We start from the raw sequence: 23,660 nt of genomic DNA, 5'->3' as shown, positions 1-23,660 counted from the left end.
GCCTGGGGCAAGTGGGTAATTTACTTTGATTCAAGATAGTAAAGTCCTTAAAGGAGATCATAAATATCATGTGATCTGTGTCTGTTAGGATTAGGTCCAGCTGCTAGAAACAGAAACCGGAAATAACAGCAGCTTAAGTAATATAAAGGTGTGTTTTCTTTCATATAAATAAGTCTTAGATAAATTCAGAGCTCATCCATAGGTCTGTAGCTTCCATGGCCCATGATGGCTTTTGGTGCACCAGCCATCACATCTGTCTTCTAAGCAGGAGAAGGATGGGGAAGAACAAAAAGAATGCCTCCTGATGGAATCCATTTTATTTAAAGGAGCCCCACCAGATGACTTTACTTTCTTTTATTGGCCATCCTTAATTGCAAGGGAAGCTGATGTGTGTGTTATTGGAGCTAGGCACATTGCTGTTCAGAATATGCTGGGCAGGGAACAGCAGGCTGTGCCATATCATCTTTTAGGGGCAGCCTCTGAAGCTTATGTGGAAGGACTCTTGCTTTAGAACCTAGACATAACTGCATTTGAATCCTGGCTCTATTGCTTTTTAGCTGTGTGACAATGGGCAATTTATTTTGATTTTCTGGATGAGTTTCTTTAGCTATAAAAATAAAAATAATTCCATCTTATGGGGCTGTTATAAGGATTAGGTAAGACAGCTTTTGTAAAGTGCTCAGCACAGTGCCTGACATTTGAACAGTAAGTGTTCAATAAATGTTAGTGCCCCTTCTTTGCTGTCCATTAGAGTGTGCGATCTACCCACGTGGAGGCTTTCAATGCTAATTCCCTGGCTGCGGCCCATAGTACAGATTCCCTGATGCAGAGGGCCTAGAAGGATGCCGATCATATTGTTAATAATTCCAGCAGCAATAAGAGCTGGCATGGCTCACGTGCCATGCCTCCTCCTCACTAGGCACTGTGCTGGGTGGTTTACCATTATGTCATTTAACCAGTGCTGTAGCAGACACTATTTCTGCTCTGCCCAGATCCTTGGGTCTTTTTTACCATAATAATGCTCCTAATGGTTCACACCTGTGATTCTGCCTGAGCGCTTCTTGGGCCTCTTTGCCCACCGTGCAGACAGCCAGAGTATCTGGGTGCACCTAGCCCTCGGCCAATAAGTGACCAGTGCAGGAGTTTGGAAGCCCAGCTCACTCACATAAGTCAGGACAAACTCTGAGGAATAACATCCTCCAGAGTGCCCCGTGGCATCAGGCTGGGAAGCTGTATTGTGCTTGGTTTCACTTGTTCCCTGCCCACTTCCCTGACTCCCTTAGTGGGAGCATGTCCTAAATAAACCCCATGCATTTGAATCCTCATCTCAGGATCTTCTTCTGAGGTATCGGACCTAGGACACACCCCAAGCTCCATGAGGTAGACCTATAGTGAACCCTTTTCCATTTTATAAAAGGGAAAACAAGCTTAGACAGTTTGGGTAACTTACCTGAGGTTGCACAACAAGTAAGGTGGCAAAATTATGATTTGAACCCAGGTCTGCCTAGCAGCCCCCTGCAATCTTATCTTCCAGCCGCACATTTTCTCTGGATGGTGGCCCAGGTCCTGGAGGGACAGAGTACAAAGGACTTTGGCATGTTGAATTCCTCGAGCAACCTGCTGGTAAGGTGGGCCCTATTGTTTCTAAGGGCAATGACAACAGTGTCTGTGTTCTCTGTGAAGGTTCTATCAAGGGCATCCTGAAACTTCAACTCTTTTGATTAAGGTTTGATCCCCCTCAGTTTTGGGGAGGGAGAAATGGAGCCATTGGAGAGGATGGGGATGTGCGTTGTGCCTGGCAAGTCGGAGCGGCCTAGTCCAGCCTGTGGTCGGTGGGGTACAGAGGCCCTGGCAGTCCAGTCTCTGCCACGCTCCTCTCCCAGAACACCCTGCACTGGCCTGGCATGCCAACGTCAGACATTTCTAGAAAATTAGGCTCATTTTTCACTGTATGGTTTCCAAGCCATGTTGGCTTTCTCTCTGAAAGAGCAGCTCTTGGACCTTCGCATTTCCAAAAGGCTTGGGAGTTCATTCCTTTCCCTCTCTTGGGCTTAAGGAGACTGTCAACACCATTTCCACTGAAGAGTACTGGGAAATAATAAAATCAGCAATAATACTTAAATAACTATAAAGGTTCCTTATTATCTGAGACTAGTTCATGTCATAAGAAATAAAAGTCACTTGAAAGTGACTCCACCTAAAACACTGACCAAAAAGATTGTGGGAAATAGCAAAAACAACAACAACAAAACCCAAAAGCAAAAAATAAACAAACAAAAAAGCACAACAAATGTTTTGTTTATGATTTTGCCTAGAAAATAAAACTAAAAGCTATAAAATAAGCTTATTTTATGTTGAACAAAATTTAAGTTGTAATATCAACTATCAGCTAATTCTTAAAGAATGAATACAATAAACTTTATATGTGAAAATTTTCCAACAAAACTATGATTGTCTATACCAAATTCTTCACATTTAACTTTTGTAGCACAATCCCCAAAAGAAAATTTTTTATAAAATTCAAGTATTTTGAATTTTTATTATTTTCTGCAAGAGCTTCTTTTAAGTCTTTGATATTAAAATCTTATTTTGAAGCATCACTAACCTTACTATTTTTCTTTCATTATTTGGGAATTGGCTACCTCTGCCCATACTTCTTGGTCAGTGGCTTAGCTGCCTGAATTAACGCAGCCTCCAACATCACTTTCACTGACCTCATGAAATCCCTCCATTTATTACCATATTTGCAATTTCATTTTGCCATATATTTGCACAGCATTTGCAAATAAGGTCAGATATTGTGGGTATCAGACCATCGGGAAGGAACAGACCTGTGCTTCTGGCAAGAATGAGTGCTTGTGTTAATTGTAAGGAGGTCTGGAGTAGGGACAGATCTGTGAGTATTTTTGAGATATGAAACCTTTCACCATCTTGTGCCATACCGTATTTCAGGTGCTTGCATAATGAACGCTCCAGTGACAGGGCCCTCCTTTTATATTTATACAGTGTTTCTAAGTTTACAAAGGACTTTGACATTTCATTTGATTCTTTCCGCTGCCTATTGAGGAACCACCATTTTCTGAATGACTTTTCTGAGAGCCAGGAAGGTTAAGTGACTTGCCCAGGGTCCCAGAGCTGCTTGAGATGCAGAACCAGCGTTGGAACTCAGGCGTGTTGGTTATTGGTCCTGCCTCTTTCTCTGACTCATCACCGTTTACCCAAGAGGAGCCCTGAAATATGCTTAAGATGTGCCCCAGACCTTTAAAAGAAAGAATTAGATATTTCTAAAAAACACATCAAAGTCCTCATGGTGGAAAAAAATCAGTACGTCTTAGCATTCCTTGAATTAATTTTGAGGTTTGCTACTATATTTTAAATTATGTATTGTGGGCAGGTTATATTTTTTTATGCAAACTTTCTCTGAAAGTCTCCACCTGGCCCTGTTCACCCGGACCCTCAGAAGAGCAACTGCAGACCCTGAGTGGAGGCCTGGGATGGGCAGGCACCTGGATTCTATCTTGGTCCCTTCCTCTTAGCCAGGAGGCTTATATAAGGTAGAATCTGGCACTTGGCACTCGTCAGATCTAGCTCCGTATCCAGGTTTAAAAGCCCCCTTAACAAAGCTCATTTCTTAACGTTACCAGAATCAAAGTTAGCTGCTCTGCTTGTAGAAGAGTCTGCCCTGGGCAGAAAACTCCCTCTCTGGTCCAGAAGTGCTATTTGACTTACCTTGGCAACATCATTTCAATTAGGGTCAACAGTCCTCTTAATTATGCACTATTCCTTAAGCAACAAGGTATTACTTCATTCATCAGAATTTTATCTCCTAGTTATACTGCTGAGAGTCCCTATGGCCTACTCCACTGAAATTATCAACAAGAATAAATCTGAGTGTTCACTGTTACTGCAGTGCCATCCATTCGTTAGGGCTTGTTTTATTAGTCTCCTGCAGTTTGGAGCTGCCAGGAAGTGGGCAGTCAGCTGCCAGCGAAGACTGAAATGTTACTACCAGCTAGGCAGGCTCAGTGGCTGGGCCTGCTCTGAGGCCAGGGAGGGAGGGCCCTGGGGGAGGCCCGGGAGGAAATCTGTTGTTCTTCATGCAATCACTTCTAGCAGGTGAAGCATTCTGTCCCCCATTCCTTTCCAAGGATGTAACCAGAGAGGCCAAGGACTCCTAACAATCACCTGGTTTATTCCTGTTCCTCTAACACACTGCCTCCCATGTGCTGGCCTTGGACCCTGGGAGGGCTGAAGGGTTACTGCAGTAGGTCTAGGAAGCCACAAGCACATCCAGCACCACAATTTTTCAAATGTTTCCAGATGCTTCTGGGATGAATAAAATAAAAATCCAAGAGCTATTGATTCACGGTCGTTGTATCAACAGCTTTGTGGGAGGCTTCTCTTCAACTTTCAAAGACTTCTTTTCTGTAAGAACTAAGCTCCTTCCCCCAATAGAAACTGGCCCCTGGTTTCCGGCCCGTGTTTGTGCCACATGAGCCCCTTCTCCCCAGTCTCAGTGAATTGGATCCAGGGCAGACACCTTGCCTAAGCTCAGCCAACTTCAAGTTTCTCCCTTTTAGAAACTTGAAATTGGAATTCAAAGATAGCTTTTTGGTGCAGGTGAGTGGCCCTGTGATAATATGTAACCAGGAACTGCGGGATGGTACCACCTCCTCTTCACCCCAATTTCAGCATGGGAAGCAGGGATGCAGGGGGGAAAGAGTGTTGCGAGTACATGAAATAGAAACTGAGGCAATGCACAGTCAGACCCTGACTGCTCTCCGGCTCTGGCTTTTACCTCCCAGCATTGCCTCTGAGTATCCTAGAAGTCTTTCCAATACGTTAAAAATTGATCATGGTAGCTCATGCTGGTTTCCATAATTTCAAAAAAAGAAAACTTTGACAAAAGTCACTTCTTGATATTATATATTTTCTGAATAATGGATATTAAAATAAAATGGTTATTATGGGAGATCTTGATTTTTATACATGATAAGGGTGTCAATGCTTAATAAGAATGATTTAGAAGGTTGAGAGTCCCTGCTTTAGCTAAAAATCCTCCAGAGAAAGAAATGCATCAGTTACAGAAGATAATTCATGCAAAGCACTCAGCTCAGCATCCTTCACAGATTAAGTACTCAATAAGGATTAGCAACTATTTTCTTCACCACTTACAGACTCATGACCAATACTCACAATGACCAAGTCTGAAAAGACCTTCCTAAAATCTTGTTTAGACTGAACTGCCATGATTAGAGCATACCCTCCTCACCCCGAAGATCTTTGCAGCCACAGTGTACCTGCCCTGCTTTTAGGAGTAGAAGGAGCACGCACTGGAATTGGTTGTGGATGGGACTGGTCTCATAAGCATCACCTAGAGAATGTTTCGAATTAAAAATTTCCCAGGCCCTCTCCGAGACCCATCGAATAGAAGCTCCACGGGAGGAACCTAAGAAGCTATGGCTTTAACAAATGCTCCAAGTGATTCTCATCATCAGGGAAGGGTGGGAAACACTGACATATGAGGATTATAAAACCCATCTCTAAGTGGACAAGCCACAGGTCTGGGGAGATGTCTTACATGCAAAACAAATCATACCATGCTTTTCAACCTTAGGTGCATTTCTGTTTGCACAACTACCAAGTATTCAATTGTCCATCTTACCCATCCCCTTTGCAACAGTACCAAGATTTCAATTCCTTTTCGTCTTCTTTCCCACTAAGCCCAAGTGCTGCTGGAAAGCTGACCCCCTATTACCAGGTCCGGGGTGAACCCTGATTAAATCAAACCGGTCAAGTATATTACATTTCCTGGGTCAAATGTGGATACATACCCCAAGCAAGTCTGATTGGGGAAAGTTTAGAACCTGTTGCTTAGAAGGTGTCTTAGTTCATTTGTGTTGTGATAACAGAATATTTGAGGCTAGGTAATTTATACAGAAAAAAAAAAAAAAAAGGTTTATTTGGCTCATGATTCTGATGGCTGAAAAGTTAAAGATTGGGCATGGGCATATGATGAGGACCTCAGGCTGCTTCTACTCATGGCGGAAGGCAAAGGGGACCTGGCCTGTGCAGAGATCTCATAATGAGAGAGGAAATAAGAGAAAATATGGGGAAGTGCTGGGTCCTTTTTAAACAACCAGCTCTTGAGGGAACGAATAGAGTAAGAACACACTCGCCCTTGAGGGAGGGCATTCATCTATTCATGAGGGATCTGCCCCCATGATTGCAACACCTCCTATTAGCCCCCACCTCTAGCATTGTGGATCAAATGTCAACATGAGGCTTGGAGGGGACAAACATCCAAACTATAGCAGAAGGGAAGGTGTGGTATAAGCCTGTGAGGTGCGGAACTACTGCAGCTATTTTGCCACCATGAGGGAAATAGTTTCAGGATGACTCTGACACTGTGGTAAGCAGAGCAGATAATAGGAAATAAACCAGGCCCTTATTGACATTATTAATATGCCAAGACTCAGCTTACTTCTGTACTTTTCACTTATGGGGATCAAGTAATTTCTTTTATGGTTTTAGTTACTGTAAGTTGGGTATTTATTTGCAACCAAGAGTTCTAATAGGTGTACTTTACACATCTTAAAAAACCAATAAGTTTATTGCATGTATTGACGCAAATTGATCAAGGCATTAAATGCTTGGCTGATCCTCAAACAAGAAAGAATGGATTTGAATTTCAGCAAGAAGGATTTGGGTTAGAAAGAAGGAAAACTTTTCTTCCCATAAAGATTGTGAGGTATTTAAAAGGCTCATCCAGGAAAGTTTTAAGAAATTCCTATTCTAGAGATTTTTTAAAAGATAGTAAATTTTCTAGGATGATTTCAGTCTTGTCCTGAAGAGCAGGGGAGGGACAGAATAATTGTCTTCATGTAGGATCTCATCTACTTCACAATTTTATAAAATTGTCCAAACTTTATTCTGGACCTGATTCCTGATTTTAGTTATGAAATTCACCATCCTCGCTCTGCTAGAGTTTCTCAAATGACACTTCACAAACATTCTCATGGGCAGACCCACCCAGATGTCTTCTCCTGAGCTGCTGAGAAATGAAAGACTTTGTTCTCTTCCTCGTCCTTGACTAACCAGATGTGTCACTTGGCTAGCCAGGAATATTTTTACTGCAAACTATGCTGTTTCCACTGACCACAATTCCAAAACCGTTAAGACAAAAACAGAAAAAGAAGACTATATTCTGGTTTGTTTGATTTTCTGATGTGGACTTGATGAGGCAGATATTATTCCAGGGCCTTAAATCTTTCCCACTAAAATGCCCCACAGCACCTAAAGCCTGCTCCTTTATTCAAGGAACACAACAATGGTACAGTGGGGATGACTGTGTCAAAAAATGATTTTTTTTTTTTCTGTACAGAGTGCCACAAGGACTAGAGTATTCTTCTTATGTTGGCGTGACAGCAGTAAGGGTCTAGCCCCGAGTTCATTCCTTCATTTGACATTCATGGTGGTAGGCATGTGGTAGTTGGAGTTGAATCAGACATTGTCCCTGCCATTGACAGACTCACAGCCTAGGAACAGTCACATCCACAGCCGCCTAGAATGGAAGAGGTGTGAGCGAAGCACTGGGGGAGTGAAGGAAAGGGGACCGAGCATCTGCTAGCGGGAGGCTTCTGAGAAGAGGCCAACCTGCTTGGCTCTCCACAGACACATTCGCTGAAGAGAACTGAAAATAACTCTTGTCTTGGAGTGAGAGCTATGACCTGTTAGTCCCAGCTCTGCTTTCTCATTTTTTGTAAATCTTATACAAGCCACTAAATTTTCCTGAGCTCGTTTCCTCAGCAGGCATGCAGAGGTCATAAACCTACCTGGCGGAGCACGTGAAAGGGGTTTGTGAGCCATCACGTCTGCGAATCACTGCACATGATTTCCCTCTGTGAGGCTGGAGGGGACTGGATCAGGAGCCTCCTCCAAGAAGAGACTGTGGGCAGAGGGGAAACCCCATGTGTGAGGGGGGGGAATGTCATGGAGGAGCCAAACAGATTCTTTAGGAATATGGACCATTGCTGGTCTCTCTTTTCAGCTTGAAAGAGCAGAAAGCTCAGGCTATCCTAGATGATGAGGTCAACCATTTCTAACAGTTGGGGGCGGGGGCAAGAAAATAAAAATTCCAATTCTGCCTCCCTGGTCTAGCAGAAAGGCTCAAATTTTCTGCTTGGCTGTTTTTTCCACCCTTTGAAAGCTCAGTAATATTTGACAGAATGGGCTGCATCACCATGGAGACATGCACCTGCCAGGTGCTTTGCTGGGCAGGACAAGCAGACATGTGGATGCCGACTGCACGGCCACTTCAGAGACACCAGGAAGGCCCCAGCTTCTTACTGTCTCCAAAGCCCTCAAGTCTTGCTTTTCACCCTCCCTCCCCATTCTTTTTTTTGTTTGTTTTTTCTTTGAGATGGAGTCTCACTCTGTCACCCAGGCTGGAGTGCAGTGGCATGATCTTGGTTCACTGCAACCTCCACCTCCTGGGTTCAAGCAATTCTCCTGCCTCAGCCTCCTGAGTAGCTGGGACTACAGGCGCCTGTCATCACGCCCGGCTAATTTTTTGTATTTTTAATAGAGATGGGGTTTCACCATGTTGGCCAGGATGGTCTCGATCTCTTGACCTTGTGATCTGCCCGTCTCAGCCTCCCAAAGTGCTGGGATTACAGGCTTGAGCCACCGCGCCTAGCCCCTCCCCCTTCTCCAAACCTATTCAACAGTGTATACAGTTCCTCTAATGGGGATGAAGCCCTTCACTTCCTAATTTGCTATAAGGGCTAAGATGCCATTCCCCCTGGGGGAGAAAAGAGTGACATCCACACAAAGCTATAATGAATGCCTGTGACATCCTTTGAGAAGAGGGTTGGTAGCTAGAAGTGGGTGAAAAGAGGGCCCAGAAGTACTCAGTGTTCGGGAACCCAGAGCAAAGCCCCACTTGCACAAGAGATGGCGCTGTCAAAACGCTGCTCCCTCCACAGTTTTCTCTAGGATTGGTCCTATTAATGGTACCTGAAATTTGTGACTGCTACATGCTTTCTGTCAGAAGACTAGAATGATGGGGCTAATATATTGGTTTTTTAAACAGGAAAGAATGTAAATTTTGGAAAATATTGGGTTTACTGTTGATCTTCATCTAATTCTGGAAGAAGTTATTTGGTAGAGATTTGTAGGGCCATTTCAAAAGAAAATAGTTTTCATGAGTTATAAGCAAAGGCTCAGTTAGGAATTTATAGCTTGCAGCTTACCTTCTTTCAGGCAAGTATGGTATGCAAAGGAGGCAATGAATAAGCATTTGTGAAATAAATGAAGGCAGATTTGAAATAGTCAGTTATAATAAAAATGTATCTTAAAATGGAAACGTAGAGACAAGAAAAAAAACTGTTGGAGAAAAAGAAAAAATGGATTTTAAAAAAGAAAAAAATCAGAAATAAATATTTTAGTATCTGGAATGATTGAATGACCACAAATAAACATGAGATTTAACTCCAAGATTCCTAGAAACCAAAGCAAAAAAGTAACTGTTAAGCTCTCTTATTCTCTTGATATTTGACAAAAATGAAAACAAACAAACAAAGAATTATGCCTGAATAGATATTGAAAAATTTTTTTTTCTGGCATTAAATTCAGTGTGAAATTTATTGCATGAAAATTCTCTTTTACAAGGAACAACGAACAACCCAGTAAGTTTGAAAAGCTATAGACAAATAGACCTTTTCATACTGATGCTCTATAAAAGTGAGCGCTTCATACTGAATCATAACTCACTTAAGACATTTTTGCAGGGAACTAATACAGACTAGAAACATTTCTTTAGCAACCCCAAAGGAAACGAGTAAATAAATAATGTGTGGTTTGGTGCAGATCTCTCAAATATCAGATCTAGGGATGGAGTTTTAGATCCTATAACATTGACAGCAGAAATGTCTCGTTCTGTACTTTTGGTGAGGGAGAAGGCTAAATGCTTTAGATAGCAGACATGCAGAAGCAAATTTAATATTATACTACGAAACCTTAGGAATTTGATAAAAAGGATTACCCAGAGAAGTAATGTAGTGTAGAAAAATAAGAGCCCAGGATACCATTCGCATAGACTGGGTTTCAAAATCTGACTCAGTGATTACTATGTGACCACCTTGACCAAGTGCTCCTCTCAGCTTCAGGATTCTATTTGCCAAAATGTGAATAATGTGCCTTTCAAGGTTAACTGAGAATTAGAAGATGTCGTGTAGTAGGTACTATTAGCTGCAGCTGCAAGTAGCAGAAAAAAACAAAAATAACAGTGACTTCAATAAGGTAGAAGTTTATTTTTCACTCATCTTCTAGACCAGGGACCAGACTCCTTCTAGCGTGTTGTTGTACCACGAATGGCTTCCATTCCCAAGATCCCTTCATGGTCCAAAATGGCTGCTGGAGTTCCCGAATTACCTTCACATCGCAGCATGCAGGCAGGAAGAAGAAAGGGAGAGGGCATATTATTTTCTTTTAAGAACACTTCTATCTACATCCCTTTGGCCAGAATTTTGTCACAAGGTCTCACCTAGCCTCAGGGAAAGGTGAGAAATGTCATCTTTGTTCAGTACAACCCAGTTAAATATGGGACACCCAGTTACATCAGAATTTTAGATAAACAATAATTTTTTGAGCATAGGTATGTCTCATGCAATATTTGAAACATACATTTTTTTCATTGTTCATTTGGGATTCAAATTTAACTGGATGTCCTATATTTTATCTGGCAACTCTAGTTAAAAATCAAGGATCCTATTACTAATTGAGGGTGAAGGGGCACAGGGAGGAAGGGTGAACACTGAAGGACAATCAGAAGTCTCTGCCACAAAGTGAGACCCCTCAAAGTGGGTGGCAATAAATGGTTGGTCCTCTCTTCCCTTTCCCTGTGAGGCAAGGTAAAACCAGAGGGTGGCTGCAGGGATAACTGCTGGTAGAGCCAACATCTGTTTTTGAAATAGAATCAGTGTTCTATTTCAATGGCTAGTTTTATCACACAAAACATGTATATTTGGTTAAGACCTCAGAGATATCTGCTCTATGCATGAAATAGACAACTGTGGCCTGAAAAGCAACATTAATAAAAGCACTGCTTCTTTTTAATCACAAAAATGCTCAGTCTCATCTCTGCAGAAAGTCTATTTCTGGACTCATCCGTAAGCTAATGGACCCATCAACTGAGTTGGTTGCAAGGAAACCTTCATGTCATGAAAGAAAGGCCTGCGGGGCATGGCTGGGGGTGCAATGGACTATTTGTGTTCCTCCAAAATTCATGTATTGAAACCCTAATCCCAATATGATTATATTAGGAGGTGGAACCTCTGGGAGGTAATTAAGTCTTGAGGATGGAGCCCTCATGAATGAGATTAATGCCCTTATAAGAAGAGTCCAGGGAACTAGCTTGCTGTCTTTCCTCCATGTGAGAATACAAAAGGAAGACGGCCATCTGCAACCCAGAATAGGGCCGTCACCAGAGCCCAACCATGTTGGCACCCTGATCTATCTCAGACCTCCAGCCTCCAAAACTGTAAAAAATAAGTTTATGTTCTTGATGAGTCACGCAATCTACAGTACTTTGTTATGGCACCTGACCAGCCTGAGACAGGAAGGATTCAGTCTATTACTTACCCACTTGCTCCCTGCTGCCAATATTTTCACTTTTGTGTGGCTCACCTGAGATTGTTCTTTCTGATTGTTGTTACCAAATGTTTTAGCTTCTTCTCAAGGCCACTCTGAGTTCCTGACTCTTAAAACCATGTCATCAGTATAATGGAGGAAGTCCCCAAATGCTGTGGAAAACAGAGCATGAATTCATTTTAGTTAATAGCAGAAGTAAATTATTTGGATTAAAGGTAAAATAAAGTGGGGCCAGGACATAGACCTGTTTTGTAGGATTTAGAATGAGAAGTTGCTTTATCAAAAAAATTGTTCTTATGAGCAATATTGTGTTGCAAGCTTTGATGAAGGATTATTTGGCTGTAATCTACATGGAGAATATCAGATCTGCCCATACTCAAGTTTTCAGATTGGCAATGGCCTGTGAACTGGTCTTTCTACTTCTACTCTCCCTCCAAATCCGTTCTTCACAAAGCAGCAAGAGTGATCAGTGATCATCATAAGACATATCTCAGTATAGGCTGGGCACAGTGGTTCACACCCGTAATCCCAGGACTTTGAGATGCCAAGGCAGGAGGATTACTTGAGGCCGGCAGTTTGAGACCAGCCTGGACAACATATAGAGACACCGATTCTATTAAAAATGTAAAAATTAGCTATCAGTGGTGTGTGCTTGTAGTTTCAGGTACAGGAGGATTGCTTGAACCCAGGGTTTCAAGGTTACAGTGAGCTAGGATTGCACCACTGCACTCCAGCCTGGGTTACAGAGCAAGATGCTGCCTCTAAAAGAAAAAATTAAAAAAAACCACACACACACACACACACACACACACACACACACACACACACACATCTCAGTATAAACTGCCTGAGATCTCTAATGACTTCTCGTTGCTAGTAATACTGTACCCCTTACCAGGCTGAAAAGGCCCCATCCAGTCTGATTTTCTTTTTATATTTTGACCACACTGCAGTGGGTTGAATGGTGGCCCCCAAAATATATGTCCACCTACAAATCCCTGGAACCTGTGAATATTACCCTACATAGCAAAAATATGTGATTCAACTAAGAATCTTGACAAGAGGCACTTATCCTGGATTATTCAGGTAGGCTCTAAATGCAATCACATGCATCCTTGTAAGACAGACACACAGAGAAGAAGACACACAGAGAAGAAGACACACAGAGAAGAGGACACACAGGGAAGAGGACACACAGGGAAGAAGACACACAGGGAAGAAGACACACAGGGAAGAAGACACACAGAGAAGAGGACACACAGGGAAGAGGACACACAGGGAAGAGGACACACAGAGAAGAGGACACACAGGGAAGAAGACACACAGGGAAGAGGACACACAGGGAAGAGGACACACAGGGAAGAGGACACACAGGGAAGAAGACACACAGAGAAGAGGACACACAGGGAAGAGGACACACAGGGAAGAAGACACACAGGGAAGAGGACACACAGGGAAGAGGACACACAGAGAAGAAGACACACAGGGAAGAAGACACACAGGGAAGAAGACACACAGGGAAGAGGACACACAGGGAAGAAGACACACAGGGAAGAAGACACACAGGGAAGAAGACACACAGGGAAGAAGACACACAGGGAAGAGGACACACAGGGAAGAGGACACACAGGGAAGAGGACACACAGGGAAGAAGACACACAGGGAAGAAGACACACAGGGAAGAGGACACACAGGGAAGAGGACACACAGGGAAGAGGACACACAGGGAAGAAGACACACAGGGAAGAAGACACACAGGGAAGAGGACACACAGGGAAGAGGACACACAGGGAAGAAGACACACAGGGAAGAAGACACACAGGGAAGAAGACACACAGGGAAGAGGACACACAGGGAAGAGGACACACAGGGAAGAGGACACACAGGGAAGAAGACACACAGGGAAGAAGACACACAGGGAAGAGGACACACAGGGAAGAGGACACACAGGGAAGAAGACACACAGGGAAGAAGACACACAGGGAAGAGGACACACAGGGAAGAGGACACACAGGGAAGAGGACACACAGGGAAGAGGACACACAGAGAAGAGGACACACAGGGAAGAGGACACACAGGGAAGAGGACACACAGGGAAGAGGACACACAGGGAAGAGGACACACAGAGAAGAGGACACACAGGGAAGAGGACACACAGGGAAGAGGACACACAGGGAAGAGGACACACAGGGAAGAGGACACACAGGGAAGAGGACACACAGGGAAGAGGACACACAGGGAAGAGGAGGAGGCAATGTGACCACAGAGGTAGAGACTGGAGAGATGTGGTCACAGCTAAAAAACTTCTGAGCCACCAGAAGAGGCAAGGAACAGGTTCTCCCCTGGAACCTTTGGAGGGAGGGCAGCCTTGTCACCTTAATTTCAGATTTCTGGCTTCCGAATCTATGGGCGAATACATTTCTGTTGTTTTAAGCTGCCCAGTTTGTGGTAATTTGTTACAGCAGCTGCAGGAAACTAATATACCTGCCATGACTGTTACAAGTCTGCTGGGTTATTCTTGTCATTCAAGGCTCAGGTTAAATGCCACCTCCTCAGACGTGCTCACCTGATTGCCCAGTGTTAAGTCAGCTCTCCCTGACTCTTCAGTCACTCTGGGTGTTTTCAGAAGGAGGGAGTGATTGGGTAATTACATGCGACTAACAGGAGAAACGGGATGAGTATTGAGAACTGAGGAAATAAGGCACAAAGAGGCTTAGCTTAATAACTTGTCCATTGTTGCACCTTAAATGGAAGGGCCAGGAACCAGATACAAGCTCCCTGACTCCAGAGCTCGTGCCCATTCTCTCCAAGCTATACTGGCTCTTGGCAAGGTGAGAGATACTGCCAAATGATCATTTGAGCAGGGGCGTGTATATTCTCTGTCATAGTTATAAAATTGCAGAGGCCCTTGGTGCATTCCATTCCTCCTCTCCTCTTCCCTAACAGCCTCCTCCCGCCTGTCATGCTTGTTGACAGAGGTAGAGGAAGCACAAGTGGAGAATGACCACTCACTTTCACCCACATCAGATAGCCATTCTGAAGGATGAAGATAGCAAAAGGGGGCTGACGGCTTATTACACGAACAAAAGCAATGGCCCATAAGGTGTGTAATTGGACATAGACTTACACTTTGGTCTGCCACTTAGCAGTGGTAATTAATTGAAGGTTATAAACATGTTTGATCCGGGTGTTTTCTTTTTTTTTTTTTTTTTTTACATTTATTTATTATTATTATACTTTAAGTTGTAGGGTACATGTGCATAACGTGCCGGGTGTTTTCTTCTTTGTTTCAGGCAGCTAATTGCTCATGAAGAAACTGTCTAAAGAGAGTCTTTTTTTTTTTTTTTGGTTTTCAGCCAAGCTTTTAATGAAAAGATTATAAAATAACAGTTTCTCATCACTGTACATGAAGACTGCATCCTTCCAAATGGAGAGAGCAGTCATCCGTGAATTACTTTTCTATGACACTGGACGGCTGTGTAGCTGCAGCTCTGACCTGAATTTATACAAACTCTCGAGGGACATCCACTCAATGTGATGAGTGGCAGTGGTGGTGGCCAGTGCAGAAGTGAGATCCTGATATCCTTTCCCGTTTCTGTCCTAAAATAGGACATGATCCCTGTTCTAGTTCCAGTTAAACAAAACAGCAATGACCTCCTCCATTTCCACTCCCCCTTAAAGTATTTGTGAGAGTGAGCCAGTGCCCAGTTTAGGGGCCCCCCCAGGGGGCAGGGGGAAGCTAGTGATGGGTGGGGTACAGAGAGGGGAGTCCCCTCAGTACCTGGCCCCATGGGGCCCCATCAAGTGGAGTGAGAGAGCTCTGGGGATTGAGAGGCAATATTCTTGATCTAGGTTCTCCATGGATGGCTGTTTGACAGAGCCATTGTCAATTTTAGCTTTCATGTGTCCTAAGGAGAAGAGAAGGCTGGGCGTGGTGGCTCATGCCTGTAATCCCAGCACTTTGGGAGGCTGAGGTGGGAGGATCACTAAAAGTTAACATATTTTCAAATATAAAGCTCAGAAGAATATCAGATTAAGTCTATATATTTGTAGGATATGTGCATTTTTTTTTTTTATGGTAAGAGACAAGATGGCCTTGGGAGCAGGATCAGCATCAATATTTAAAGGAAGGAGTTACCAGATATGCAGAGCTGACCCATAATTTGTGTAGAATAGTATGAAAGGAGAGGACACCGACTTGCTTCTCGTTAAGAGATGGATTCTTAACGAGAGGCAAGTCTCTATGTCTTCTCCTTTCCTTAATTCCTCCCTTTTTGAATCTAAGCTGGCCATAGTGACTTGCTTGACTAATAAAATACAGTGAAAATGATGTTCTGGGACTTCTGTGGTTAGGTCATAGGAAGTGTTGTAGTTTCTGCCTGGGTCTCCTGGAACGTTCCCTCTCAGAGCGGTCCCTCTTGGAACCAGGTGGCATACTGTAAGAAGCCCAGGCCACATGGAGAGGCCCGAAGTAGGTGCTCCAACTGAGCTTCCCTCCCACAGCCAGTATCAGCTGCCAGCTATCTGAGTGTGCCATCATAGACACGGATCCCAATCAAGCCTTCAGCTGAGCGCAGTCCCAGCTAACATCTGACTGCAACTGTAAGAGAAAGCCCAAATAAGAATCATCCAGCTGAACCAAGTCAACCCATAAAATCATGATAAATAATAAATTGCAGTTTTAAACAACTATGTTTTGGGTGGCATTCTATGGAACGATGGATACTTAGAACAGAATTTGGTACCTGGAGTGCTGCCATAATGAAAACTTAAAATGTGGGACGTTGGCTTTGGGAACGTCCAAGCATCAGGAAGAAGCTGTGAGGTCCCTGAGGAAACTATTAATGAGAACTAGAGGGAAAATGAGGACATTGTTATGGAAGCTGGAAAAAGGCATCCTTTGTTTTGTAATGATGGGTAATTTGGTATACCGTTGCTTTTGGTAACATGAAAAACAGAAAATATATCTAGGAAATGGCAGATTTGGCTAAGGAGACTTCCAGGCAGAATGCTAAACATGCTTAATGGTTTCTCTTAGGCAAGTATGGTAAGGTATGAATATAGGGAAGTGAACTCCCTGCTACCATAATGAACTATTCAGTTTCAAGCAAAACTTAGAATATAAGAAGCCAGACTTACTGGGTTTAGAAAGAAAGCTATTTTCCATTCTAAGCCTCTCCAGCTGGAAAAAAAATTCTCAAAGTAAGACATGATATAAGGTAATGATCATCTCAGAGATATGGCTCTAAGACGCTCGCTAAGATTTTAAAAACCTTGAAGGTGACATACCGTAAGAAGCCCAGGCCACACGGAGAGGCGAAAGTCTATTTCACAGACTTTGAAGGATTCTGAAGGGCATTGTTCCATAGCACCTGTTAGCCCAAGCAGAAAGTGGCATATCTTGAAGAGATTTGTAGGTATGTATTTTGACTAATGGAGTGAACCTGAAAGAGTCTTTAGGAAACTTACAAAAAATTTAAGAGAATTGTACATGCAAAAGCACCATCAGCCTGAACTAAATAGGAAAGAGACAGTTCAAACTGTAGAGAGCCTTCTATGGGTAGGAAGCAGGACAAGTAGGCTACTAAGCTGCAAACATGGCCATTTCTTATGGAAAAGGAAGAATGATTCAGAGAGCAGAATCAAAATCCCAGTAGGAGTGGGGAGCCAAGAGCTACAATCATTCCCAGGGAGGCACGACTGGGAACTCACTAATCAAGGATCTGGCAACATGCACCTGGCTGGAGTTTAGAATTGCTATGGATCAGTGACTGTGATGTGCCTCCCATTTCTTTCCCTGTTGAATAAAAGCTTTAGTGAAGTTATCCTATCTCTGTATCACCACTGTATTTATGTGTGTGGGACAGATAACTTGTCTCTTCATCTCACAGGTCTTCAGACTGAGAAGAGCTGTACTCAGGGACCTGCACCCCAAGGAGGCTCATCTGCATCAAGATCTGACTTAGGTGATAAAATCCTGGACCTCAAGCTTGAGTGGATGCCATAATGGGATGAGACTTTTGGGTCTTAGGAGGAGATACGTGTATTTACCATGTGGGAGGAATGAAAATAATATGCAATCAGCGAGCAGACTGTGACAAAGATGACTGCAAATTCTTTGACCCTCTTACTGTTAAGAGTTATTGTCTTATCTCCCTTCTCTTGAATCCAAGCTGGCCCTGGGAAATTGCTTGACCAATAGAATACACAAGAAGTGAAGTTTGGGACTTGTGAATGTAGGGCATTAGAAGCCTTGCAGTTCCTGCCTGGATCTCTTGAAAAGCTTTCTCATAGAATACTCCTTTTTAGAATCCCACCATTCTGTGGATTCTAAATTCTGTGAGAAGCCCAAATCACACAAACTACATATAGATGCTCAATCAGTAACCCCAGAAGAACTCCCAGTCCTCAGTGAACATTGACTGGTGGCCATAGGAGTTGTCATCTTGGACATCCAGCCCAGTTCAGCGTTCAGATGACTGCAGCCCCAGCTGCCATCTGACTGCATCTGCGTGAGACTATAGGTGAAAACTTCCCACCTGACCCAGTCAACCCACAGAACCATGAGAGATCATAGTAAATTGTTTTAAGCCATTAAATTTTGATGATGGTTTGTTATGTAACAAGAGAAAACCAGATGAGGTTAAATATTAGAGGTCAACAGTCATGGTTTCAAATCTTAAGTTCATCGTTTATCAACTATGTGATTGTGGGCAAGTCGCCTAAAATATCTAAGCTTCATTTTCCTCATCTATAAAATGGGAATCAAAACAGAATCCACCTAATGGGTTTGTTATGGGAATTAAAAGAGAGAATGTATGAAAAGCAACAGTACAGTGACAGAGAGAAAGTGGGTCAGTAGGTAGTTACTATGGTTAGTAAATCAGTGTGAGTCATCTGTTTTTGTTGAAAGGTAGATGAGATGCTTGTGGCCATGTGGGAAGAATTAATTTAAGAACCTGGTCATTTTACTAAGGACCTGAGAGTAAGGCTAGGTCATTAGCATCTTTGTATTTGCTGTCCATTTTTCTATAATGGACTATAGGGGATTTTGATTCATGGGGGAAGTGTTCTGAAAAAAATCCCGGGCTCAAAAGAAATAGAAACACTTGGCCTTTTAAAATGGGGCTGTTAGGGTTCCATAGACAGCACTTACCACCTCCACATGTGCTGAGCAGGCCTAGCTCATTAAGGTCACAGTGAGCAGCTGAGCAGACCCAGTCCTTGTTACAGTGAAACCAGAGGCACTAGCCTAGAGAGAAGGAGATGGGGCTCTAAAGCCCCCTGGAGGCCTAGGATGCTGCTGCTGTCCACTGTGTGTGCATGTGGATGGGTGAGTGGGTGCTAGGATTCCACATGGGGTGAGGGCAAACTTAAAGAGGCTGGACCCAAGCCGAGAGGTTTAAAGGAATGTCTTGATGTTCAGCACATCACCGTACTGATGTGTTCAGTGAGCTTTGCCACCCATTCATTTATTTATATAGGCATTCACTCATTCAACAACCATTTATGGCATACCTCTATGCACCAGGCCCTGTGCTATGCTCTGGGGATGCACGACACATAAAAGACAATTTCTCCCCTGTGATCATGAGGGGCTCATGAACCAGCAGAGGAGACAGACAGGTGAACAGGAAGTATGGCCAGGGGGTAAGTACCACAGTAGAGGGCAACATGGGAGTGCAGAGGAGGGGCTCCAATTCTGGCATCAACCTACTCCACCTTGGGATAAAGTTCTAAACGGGGAAGCAAGTGAGGCATGAGCTGCGTCTGGAAAAAGGGACAGGCTTGGGATTGACTGAGTGAGCTGTAGGCAGAAGCCACAGACCAGAGACACTGAAGGACAGGGCCACACTGGCCTCTAGGGGCCATAGACTGGCGCGCTCTAAGGCAGCCCTGGAATCTGGTGGGACTGTTCCACAACTCCCGTGGGGCCTGCAGAGAGCAAGTGTCTCTCACAGGCACAGATTAAAGCAAAGCATCTCAACTATGTCTTGGTTTTGGCTCCACAGATGACTTCTGTGTGGGCGAATCTTCTTAACGCGTTCTCTTACTTTTTATTGTCCATGCTGTAAAACATTTTTTTTTTTTTAAAAAGCTAAAATAAACTTCCAGAGTTCAAAATGGCAGACTGTGACTAGAGCCAATGTCCTTTTCCTTTCAATATTGGTTTGTCTGCCAAGTGATCTCATACTTACTTGGTGAGCCTCTGCCTCCTCGACTCCTGTCTTTTCTTTCCTCCACCTCCCCATTCCTGGCCACATGAGGTTCTCATCAGCATCATTGTGGTCAAAGGACTAGGCCCTGGGGTGCAGTCTGCCCTGACTCTGTTTGGGGTTTGGCTGAGGGAATTTACTTGTATCCCTATTTAGAAGCTGAATTGCCTACAGAGGATTGGGACTCAACATGACATTTTCTGTTAGTGACAGTGTAGAGCTCTCTATTTCCTTACCCAACTGATTGTCTAGGACTAAGTTAGGAATTGCTTTCTCCCTGGAGTAATTGTACAACATGGGCCAGCCATGGTCAAGTACAATCTGAGTGTAATGTTCATCAGCATCAGTCGGTGAGGACCCTAATTCTACACTGAGAACTCCTTCAGGGCAGGAAGCCAATTTCCCAACACTGGCCAGCTCTGTGACATCTGGAAGGGGCTCTGTAGTATTTGTTGAATTTAATCTGGATACCACCCAGGCAGGCAACAGCTCTCCGGTTCACCTTGTTATGAGAGAGGCCGTCTCTTCAAATACTAATAATGATAATGGTAACAAAACACTGTTACTGTTTATTGAGCCTTGATGCTTTGTCAGGTACTAGGATAAGGACTTTATATCCTTTACCTGCTTTGAGAGTCAGAATCTCTGGGTGCATAGGTTTCACCGTCCTCATTTTACTGATGAAGAAATGAAATCTCAGAGAGTAGGCAGCTTGCAACAGCCTGGTTGTTGGGGCTCAGAATCTTGGACAGTCCATTATGAAGACCCTGACTCTTTTTTATTTTTGTTTTTTTGAGACAGAATTTTACTCTTGTTGCCCAGGTTGGAGTGCAATGGCACGATCTTGGCTCACTGCAACCTCCGCCTCCCGGGTTCAAGTGATTCACCTGCTTCAACCTTCCGAGTAGCTGGGATTACAGGCATGCGCCACCACACCTGGCTAATTTTGTATTTTTACTAGAGATGGGGTTTCTCCAGGTTGGTCAGGCTGGTCTCAAACTCCAGACCTCAGGTGATCCACCCGCCTCAGCCTCCCAAAGTGCTGGGATTACGGGACCTTGACTCTTATGTGTGATGTTTTCCGAATGACTGCTCTAACACTGGTGGAGACCTAACCCTACAGAATTCCCCAGGTACCAGGAAGCTGGGGGACAGATTTATACTCAGTGTTCCTCTTAGGCATCACCTTTGTCTAGAGCAGACATCTAACTCTCTTTCCTTATGGAGGACTGAGGGAGAAGCAGGAATCAAGCTTACACAGTCGAAGGCTCAGTTTTAGCGCCCAAGCAGCAAAGAGATAAATGCCATCCTAATTCCCACATAAAGTAAGCAAACCAGCCCCGGGGCTCACATGGACAGGAAGAACCTGAGGGATTCTGTAGGTCTGTTTATTTTGCTTTGTATTTGACCTTGCATTACATTCACCAAGCAACTCCCAGTGAATGCAGAAACCTTTCCTCTGCCTTGGGAACATTTTCATACAAACAGAAACACAGCACAGATGACAAAAATTAAGATGTACTCTCCAGCTTGCCTTGCTGTATTATTTAAAACAATTACTGTATGATTTTCCTTTCACATAGCCATGGAAACCCTGCTGAAAGGATTTAATACAATTTATTGTGTGAAGCTTAAGAAGAAATCTGTTTCCCCAGTGCTGAAAAACAAAGCAAGCCAATTTCTCCCCACTTCCTACAAGGTGTGATGGATGCAAATTGTGAACTGGTGACCTCACCCAGCAGGGACTGAGCTTTCTGGGAAAGCATTCTGGAGATAAGTGGACCTGTTTCTTTTAGAGGCAGCAGAAAACAAAGCTGGTGCCAGAGGAATGATAATCTCCTTTGATGTGCCCGGAACTGCTTGACTGTTTCAGAAAGGGAAGCACAGCTCTGAGTGGCAGTACTACAATGCCTTTCAGTAAACACAATAGACAAATTTCCCTGCCAGGTTACCCCAGGAGCCTCTCCACTCACAGGATCCTCTTATAGGTATCTTGGTGTCAGCCATGGGATCCTAGGAAGGAGAGTTGCTTGACACCACGCTCTGAATAGAGGGTGGCCTCACTTTGGAGCCTATTAGTACCAATGGCACAGGTCAACCCTATCTGCCTGTTAGAAACTCCTAAGGAGCTTCAGAAGACATGGAAGCTTAACTCCCAGAACTAATAGATTATATGAGAACCTATATTTTAAACAGCTCTCCAGATGATGATTATGTGCAACTAGGGCTGAGATCCACTGCTCTGGGACTTGAACTTCTTTAGGTTGAACTCTTTTGTCTTCTTACTTTCTGATTCTCAGCTAGAGACCCAGGGCCTGATGATCTGTAAACCTAAAAAGGCTGCTATAGCACAAAACTCATCCCTGCAGCTCAGCTCTTCATCCCTAAATTCAGTGGGTGAAGGGAAGAATATTAAATTGCAGAAGAATTCCCAAAAATTGGGGAAACTGGGTAAAGGGTTCACTGGACCTCTCTGCATTGTTTTTGCAACTTCCTGTAAGTCTATAAAAATTTCTAAACAAAACATTTTTTAAAATTGCAGCTGAAGACTTGAATTCAAATTCTGGATTTTTAAATTATTAGGTATGGGACTTAGGGAAATAAAAGACCCTCTGGGACTTTTCCTTTGGAAGATAGGACAATTATTTTTATTTATTACATGATCAAATGAGAAAATAAAATTCTAGGCCTAGATTTAGCTGGGGTCTCTTTGCCCCTTAAGGGGTAAAAGAGATTGTTCAAACCCTCTGAGTCCATTTTCTGCTGCTATAACAGAATTCCTGAGAATGGGTAATTTGTAAAGAAAAGAAATTCAGTTCCCACAGTTCTGGAAGCGGAGAAGTCCAAAATCAAGGGACCGGTAGGGTTGGTATCTGCTAAGGACCTGGTCTCCATTTCCAACATGGTGCCTGGAATTCTGCATCCTTCAGGAGGGACAAACGCTCTTCCTCACGTGGTAGAAGAGTGGAAGAGAGCCAACCCACTTTCTCAACTCCCTCAAGACCTCCTGGCCACTGCCTTTTTAAAATGGTAGCTATGATTTATTGAGTGCTGATTACATGGCAGCAGCTGTGTTAGGTTCCTTACATGTATCATATTAATCTTGCAAGGAAGAAAGTGTTAGATCCGTGATGGAAACTGAGGCTCAGAGAGGTTGAGGAATTTTCCCAAATTAACACAGCAAGTGTCAGAGGTAGGCTCCAAAACCTATGTTCTTTCCGTACTTCAGGCTACAGATGGCAGAACTCATAAACAGGTTTTGTTATCAGAAGAACAGACTACCCAAAAGGTAAGTTTATGAGAATTGTTGAGTGATCTCTATATATGGTTATGTCTGCTCTCTAAGCACCCATGTGTTCATGTAAGAATAACTACCTCAAAGTAGTGGATATCTGCATATTGCCTGGAATGGTGCTGGGTACACAACACAGTTGGTGCTTGGCGAATGGAGGTGTTGGTTGTAGTGCTGGCAGTCTTTGTTTTGTATGGTGGGAGTGGTGGTAAGCTAGTCCCATTATGTGATGTGGACATATTGTGCAAACCCTTTTTATGGTGGGATTAATCCATCCACAAAGACAGAGCTTTCATGGCCTAAACATCTCCCAAAAGGCCTCACCTCCCAACACTATTCCGTTGGGGATGAAGTTTCAACATGAGTTTGGGAGGGGACAAAAACATTCAAACTATTGCACCCTTGAACTACAGATTATGGAACTTCTAGTTACTTCCTCCAGAGTCACAGGAGTTTTGGGGTAAATTACATGTTTGTGGTTGGTCACCTTGGGTTTTGAG

General features: G+C 43.5%; 1 protein-coding gene across 3 annotated transcripts in view; it reads left to right on the top strand.

Moving 5' to 3' along the window:
• Nucleotides 1-23,660, top strand: part of TSPYL5 (TSPY like 5) — a 329,325-nt gene that overhangs the window by 25,286 nt on the left and 280,379 nt on the right. Inside the window, exon 2 of one of the 3 annotated variants that reach the window (XM_015455057.4) lies at nt 17,544-19,781. The exons of the other annotated variants lie outside the window; for them this stretch is intronic. The gene's annotated coding sequence lies outside the window, so the exon portion shown is untranslated. Of the gene's footprint in view, nt 1-17,543; nt 19,782-23,660 lie in introns of those variants that run through there. 3 annotated transcript variants of the gene reach the window in all.

Source organism: Macaca fascicularis, chromosome 8, assembly GCF_037993035.2.
Source record: "Macaca fascicularis isolate 582-1 chromosome 8, T2T-MFA8v1.1".
In the NCBI taxonomy this organism is placed as follows: Eukaryota; Metazoa; Chordata; class Mammalia; order Primates; family Cercopithecidae; genus Macaca; species Macaca fascicularis.
The sequence above is the reverse complement of the archived record's forward strand: the minus strand, read 5'-3'. Positions and strand labels throughout refer to the sequence as shown.